This window comes from Seriola dumerili, unplaced genomic scaffold (assembly GCF_002260705.1).
Source record: "Seriola dumerili isolate Sdu_G_001 unplaced genomic scaffold, Sdu_1.0 BDQW01000319.1, whole genome shotgun sequence".
Taxonomy (NCBI): Eukaryota; Metazoa; Chordata; class Actinopteri; order Carangiformes; family Carangidae; genus Seriola; species Seriola dumerili.
The window spans coordinates 2,399,848-2,405,847 of record NW_019174574.1 but is presented as its reverse complement, the minus strand read 5'-3'; positions in this window follow the sequence as shown (position 1 = coordinate 2,405,847).

The following is a 6,000-nucleotide window of genomic DNA, read 5'->3' as shown; positions in this document are numbered from 1 at the left end:
CAGGCTAGCTGTTTCCCCTTGTTTCCAGGCTTTATGCTAAGCTAAGCTAAGCTCACCACCCTCCAGCTGTAGCCTGGTATTTCATGGACAAATAGTGGTATTAATCTTATCATCTAACTGTCAACAAGAAAGCCAATAAGTACATTTCATAAAATTAAATATTTAGCAGGATTGTCCTCAGCCTAACCTTGTAAGTCTGAAGAGAGGACGGCACATTGGTCAGCTTTGGATCTCAGCGAGGACAATAGCCAATCAGCAGCCAGCCAACCTTCTTTTTATCAACTGTTCGGGCCCTTGTTGACAGTGGTGGTGCCGCCCAGACCTCAGCTCCTGTCATCCCTGCAGACACAGAGGAGAGTGGTGAAATCACTAGCACATGGGCCCTAACACACACTCAGCTTGTGTTTGGAAGAACGGCATGCTCAGCGCCTCACTCCTGACCCCTGACTCACACAGACTATTCTTTTAGAATAATAAAAATAAATCCACCTGGGAAACATGAGATGAATCCACAGATATTCAAATATTTAGAGGAGAAATTAGAAGTCTGTTACGTACATTGTGAAAACAGTTTGTAGTTGGAGCTGCTGCACAAACACAAACGCTAATGGCAGCGAGACTCCAACACAATGTCTGTGTATGTGTTTGAGTGCATAGTGTTCAAGTGTGAGAGCATGTGTGAATGCTTACATGTTCCACAGAGAGCTCTTTGTGTGTTGCTGAGTTTCTGGAGGCACCGGCATTCAGCAGGCTCCAACTTTATGTCAACAACTTTGTGACAATATTTATATAATGTTTGCATAAAATTATAAATATACAGGTGTATTTACCTGTAAGGACGGGGAGAGCTGCTCTTTCCCATGTCGTCTTTGAGACCAGGCACTGTGGAGGTGGTGTTGGACACATCGGGGCAGTGATTTGTATGTATTTGTTTAAGCCTCAGGTTTCAGGTTGAGCTGAGTCCGTGTCACTTTCATTAACACGTCGGTGCAGCCGGCCATGTGACTGCAAGGTCATCTAGAGTTACACACGTACACTTTGTGTACTAGCTTTAATTTTATCAGGCAAGACAACTGTGTAGCTGTGCACAGGATATATCTGTGTGGAATAGTGGATATTTTCTAAACTGAGTCATATTAGTAGTTTTTCATTAGTTTCTTTCCAGAAAACGACTGATATTTTATTGCACCCTTTTTTAAAAGTATTAGGTATTATCTGTCCTCCTCCTTTTACTTTTCTTCTGTGAAAAGTCTGGTATTGTTATTTTAAAATGCAGGCTAGCAATGCTTAAAGATGTTATTCTAACTGTGCATATGGAGTGGCCTTCTCTTCAGTGGCCTCAGAGCTGCCATTGGCCGGGTTGCAGGAGATTTATGAAGTCTTCACAGCTCAGTATATTAAACTGCTGCCGCCTGCCAATTTGCAGGGGTGTTGCAGGTGTCAGGGGGAGTGTGAGGTGAGCTCAGGCTGGTCAGTGGCCCCATTATATAAACCCGACACATTCAGACAAGGAAAAAAAAAATTTTAAATGAAAATGAGCCTTTTCCCATTTTACATATATAAATATACTGTTTAACCACTCAACATACTGCAGTGTACATGTTTAGAAAAATGAACAACTACATATTTGCCCTTAAATGGCCTCTTTTCAGCAGCGGTACCCTGCTCACACATGCACAAGCTTACAGTAACACAGAGGCTTGTGAGGTTGCAGCTGATGCAGTTACTGTATTTTCTAGCTAACGTGGCTGATAAAATGCATTTTTAAAACCCAAATATACATGTTGACAATCAAAGACTGTCTGAAACGTAATTGTGGATTGCATGTGGTTTTTCCATTTCATTTCAAGTCTAATAGCACCGATCCAGATCTTACAAGAACAAAAACAGCCCCATGATGACAACACATAACTATGAAATATGGAGGGGTTGTGTGTGGGGAGGGCTTCCTTGTTATTGTCCATCAGTCACAGCCAAGAAACTTAAGCCTCTGTGGGAGAGAAAACTAAAGACCGTCTCTCAGCTTTCCCTGTCTGGAGTTTCTAGTCACTATCCCCCTGCTCTGCTGGCATCTCCAACGTTCTCTGAATCCTCCCTTTGAAAGTAAAATTCAGTAGCACATTTCATCTCAGCTCTAGTAGGTTAGTGTTAGGCACTGAGCTGTCTAATCTAACCCGACAGTCGATTTTGGGGTCATTAACCATTAGAAAGTTAGCGATTAAGCCTTATTATGTCCATTTCCTTTTGATGTCTTGGACTTGGAATTATGGATCCGTTCAGTTCAATTAAATCTCACAATAACCAGGTGACACTTTGAGAAACCACTGAGTGGTGCTCCTAAATCTCACACATTCATGGAATCCATGTCGGTTGTCACAGTGTCAAGTTGTGTTTCATTGTCCTTCCATCTCTGAAACAGAAGTCCAGATCTGTTCTCCATGTGCTGAGATGCTCCTTCCTTGAGACAGAATAGAACTGGTTTCCTCTATAAAACACAAGGCTTCTCGTTTTCACTCTCCTTAATAAAATGATTCTATCACATCAGGGCCTGCAGCTGATTTGTGAGTTAAGGGAGCAGAGATAATCATAGTGCCTCTGTCGTACATGACCAAAGCACTTTGTGTTTATGGGCTCCTGATGCAAGCCAGTGCAGCAGGCTAAACTGTTTTTAATTTGACCAACAAGGTTTCAGTTAGGCAGCAGGCAAAGAGCGGGGAGGAAGAGGAGGTAACAACAGGGAGGCAGTGAATCAGACTGAGAAGTTTTACCACAGGAGCTGCGAGGAGCCATGAGGAGCTGCGAGGTGCCCAAATGGAGTCGATTACCAGTAAAAACTCACTGTTTCTGAACTGGACGGCAGGAGTTCAAGGTGTTAAGGTTGGCCCATCAGTGTGAAATAAAATATGATGATGGTTAAAGACAAAGAGGGAGAAATAGATTCTCCTGCGAGGAATCAGGGAAGCTCCAGCTGCTCAGCCCAGAGGGAGACTAAGTTTATTTGGATTTAGGTTTCCTTCATCTATCAATGCCAATTATCAGGATGGGGTCTAATTACTTTGTTATGAATGGCTTCTCTTTTTGTTTGGCTGGCTTCAGGGTCCACGGCAGACAACAAAGACATGTACTTTGTAGTTCTTCCTCCTAACAATGACCCCAGCCTTATTCCACAATCAGAACAAGACATTTGAGGGAAAAACAATTTTGGCTTTGATTTTACAGCCATGACTTCAACCTTACAACAACAAGCTTCAATATCACTTTTCATTTGTTAACATCCCCTGGTGAGCCCGACGTGACCTAAACCTGACAACTGTGGCCAAGTGGATCCAAATGTAAAGTGACGTCTCAATACATAACACACAGATAACAACAGTTATGTTTAACATTCTTCTAATTCCTCATGTATAGTGTAAGAAATGAATTTGAAATGAGACACTCCTCGCCTTTAAGATCCCGCTCAACAAAGCACTTAACCTCCAGTGGAGCAAACGCGACTGAGAAAGATTGTGCAACAAAGTGTGAAATAGGCCATTTCTGGAAAAAAAATTACACTCACTCAACTTTTCATGGCTGAGTAAATGTTTTAAAAAAGTGCACAGAACCAACATCTGCTGCAATAATTAGATTAAACCCATCTCATCCGTCCTGACAGAGAAGAGGAGCAGGAACGGAGCAGAAAGCCTCAGTCGTTACAGAGAACAGGACTGCATGTCAAGAAAAACAACCTGAAGGCTGCAGTTTGTGCACAGCTACAAGCAGACATAATCATGTCTGACTGGAGCCTTGAGGCACACTTCACTCTGCTTCTCCATCACCAGCAAACATCCACTGCAAATGCAGGAGGAATCTGAGAACTGGATGGCACCAAAATAGTTTAAAGCAGCCAAAGAAATGCATTGAATTGATAGACTGATTGGAAACTGAATCGAATTGTTCAACATTGCTTCGAATTATCATTTAAAACCCATGTAAATGTTCTGTATTTGCCGTACTGTGGCGGAGGAGTTTGAGAGCCCTAACGACCCTAGGAGCTATGTTGTCTGGGGCATTTTGCCCCTGGTAGGGTCTCCCATGGCAGATTGGTCCTAGGTGAAGGGCCAGACGAAGAACGGTTCAGAAGATCCCGATGAGCAGAACGATTAAGAATCTGTGTACCCGGCCCGGAGGGATACCGGGGCCCCGCCCTGGAGCCAGGCCTGGGGTTGGGGCCCGTGGGCGAGTGCCTGGTGGCCGGGCCTTAGCCCATGGGGCCCGGCCGGGCCCAGCCCGAACCGGCTACATGGATTCGTCTCCCAGTGGGCCCACCACCTGCAGGAAGAGTCAGCGGGGTCCGGTGCAATGTGGATTGGGCAGCAGACCAAGGCGGGGGCCTTGGCGGTCCGATCCTCAGTTACGGAAACTGGTTTTAGATCGCATCCCGAGGGCGGTGGGGGACATTGAGTCCGAATGGGCCTTGTTCCGCTCTGCCGTTGTTGAGGCGGCCGTTGCAAGCTACGGCCGCAGGGTAGCTGGGGCCAGTCGTGGTGGTAACCCCCGTACCCGCTGGTGGACACCAGAGGTGGGGGAAGCCGTCAGGCTGAAGAAGGAGGCCTACAGGGTGTGGTTGGCCTGTGGGTCTCCGGAATCAGCTGACTGGTACCGGTGGGCCAAGCGGAGCACAGCCATGGCAGTTGCTGAGGCAAAAACTCGGGCGTGGGAGGAGTTCAGTGAGACTATGGAGGAAGACTATCGATCGGCTCCAAAAAGGTTCTGGCAAACCATCTGGCGCCTCAGGGGAGGAAGGCGGCAACTCGCTCACACTGTTTACAGTGGGGGCGGGGAGCTGCTGACGTCAACTGAGGATATAGTTGGACGGTGGAAGGAATACTTTGAGGAGCTCCTCAATCCCACCAACACGTATTCCGTGGAGGAAACAGAGTCAAGAGACCTGGGGATGGATGGTCTAATCTCCGGGGCAGAAGTCGCCAAGGTAGTGAAACAGCTGCGTAGTGGCGGAGCCCCGGGGGTTGATGAGATCCGCCCTGGGTATCTCAAGGCTCTGGATGTTGTAGGACTGTCTTGGTTGACACGCCTCTGCAACATTGCGTAGACGAAGGGGGCAGTGCCTCTGGAGTGGCAAACCGGGGTGGTGGTCCCCATCTTTAAGAGGGGTGACCAGAGGGTATGTTACAACTACCAGGGAATTACACTCCTCAGCCTCCCTGGTAAGGTCTATGCCAGGGCACTGGAAAAGAGGGTCCGGTCAGTAGTCGAACCTCAGATTGAGGAGGAGCAATGTTGTTTTCGTCCTGGACGTGGAACTGTGGACCAGCTCTTTACCCTCGCTAGGGTGCTGGAGGGAGCATGGGAGTTTGCCAATCCAGTCCACATGTGTTTTGTGGATTTGGAGAAGGCTTACGACCGTGTCCCCAGGGGCTCCCTGTGGGGAGTGCTTTGGGAGTATGGGGTGGATGGCCCCTTGTTAGCGGCCATTAAGTCCCTGTACCAAAGGAGTGTGAGTCTGGTTCGCGTAGCCGGCAGTAAGTCGGACCTGTTCCCGGTGAGGGTTGGACTCCGTCAGGGCTGCCCTTTGTCACCGGTTCTGTTCATAACTTTTATGGACAGAATTTCTAGGCGCAGCCGGGTGATGGAGGGGTTTGGGTTCGGTGGCGGGAGGATCTCGTTGTGTTTTTTGCGGATGATGCGGTCCTCTTATCTTCATCGAGCACTGACCTTCAGCTCTCACTTGGGCAGTTCGCAGCCGAGTGTGAAGCGGCTGGAATGAAGATCAGCTCCTCCAAGTCTGAGGCCACGGTTCTCAGTCAGAAACGGGTGGATTGCCCGCTCCGGGTCGGGGGGGAGGTCCTGCCTCAGGTGGAGGAGTGTAAGTATCTCAGGATCCTGTTCACGAGTGAGGGTAGGATGGAACGGGAGATCAACAGGCAGATTGGGGCGGCGTCAGCAGTGATGCAGGCGCTGAATTGGTCCGTTGTGGGGAAGAGGGAGCTAAGCCGGAAGGCG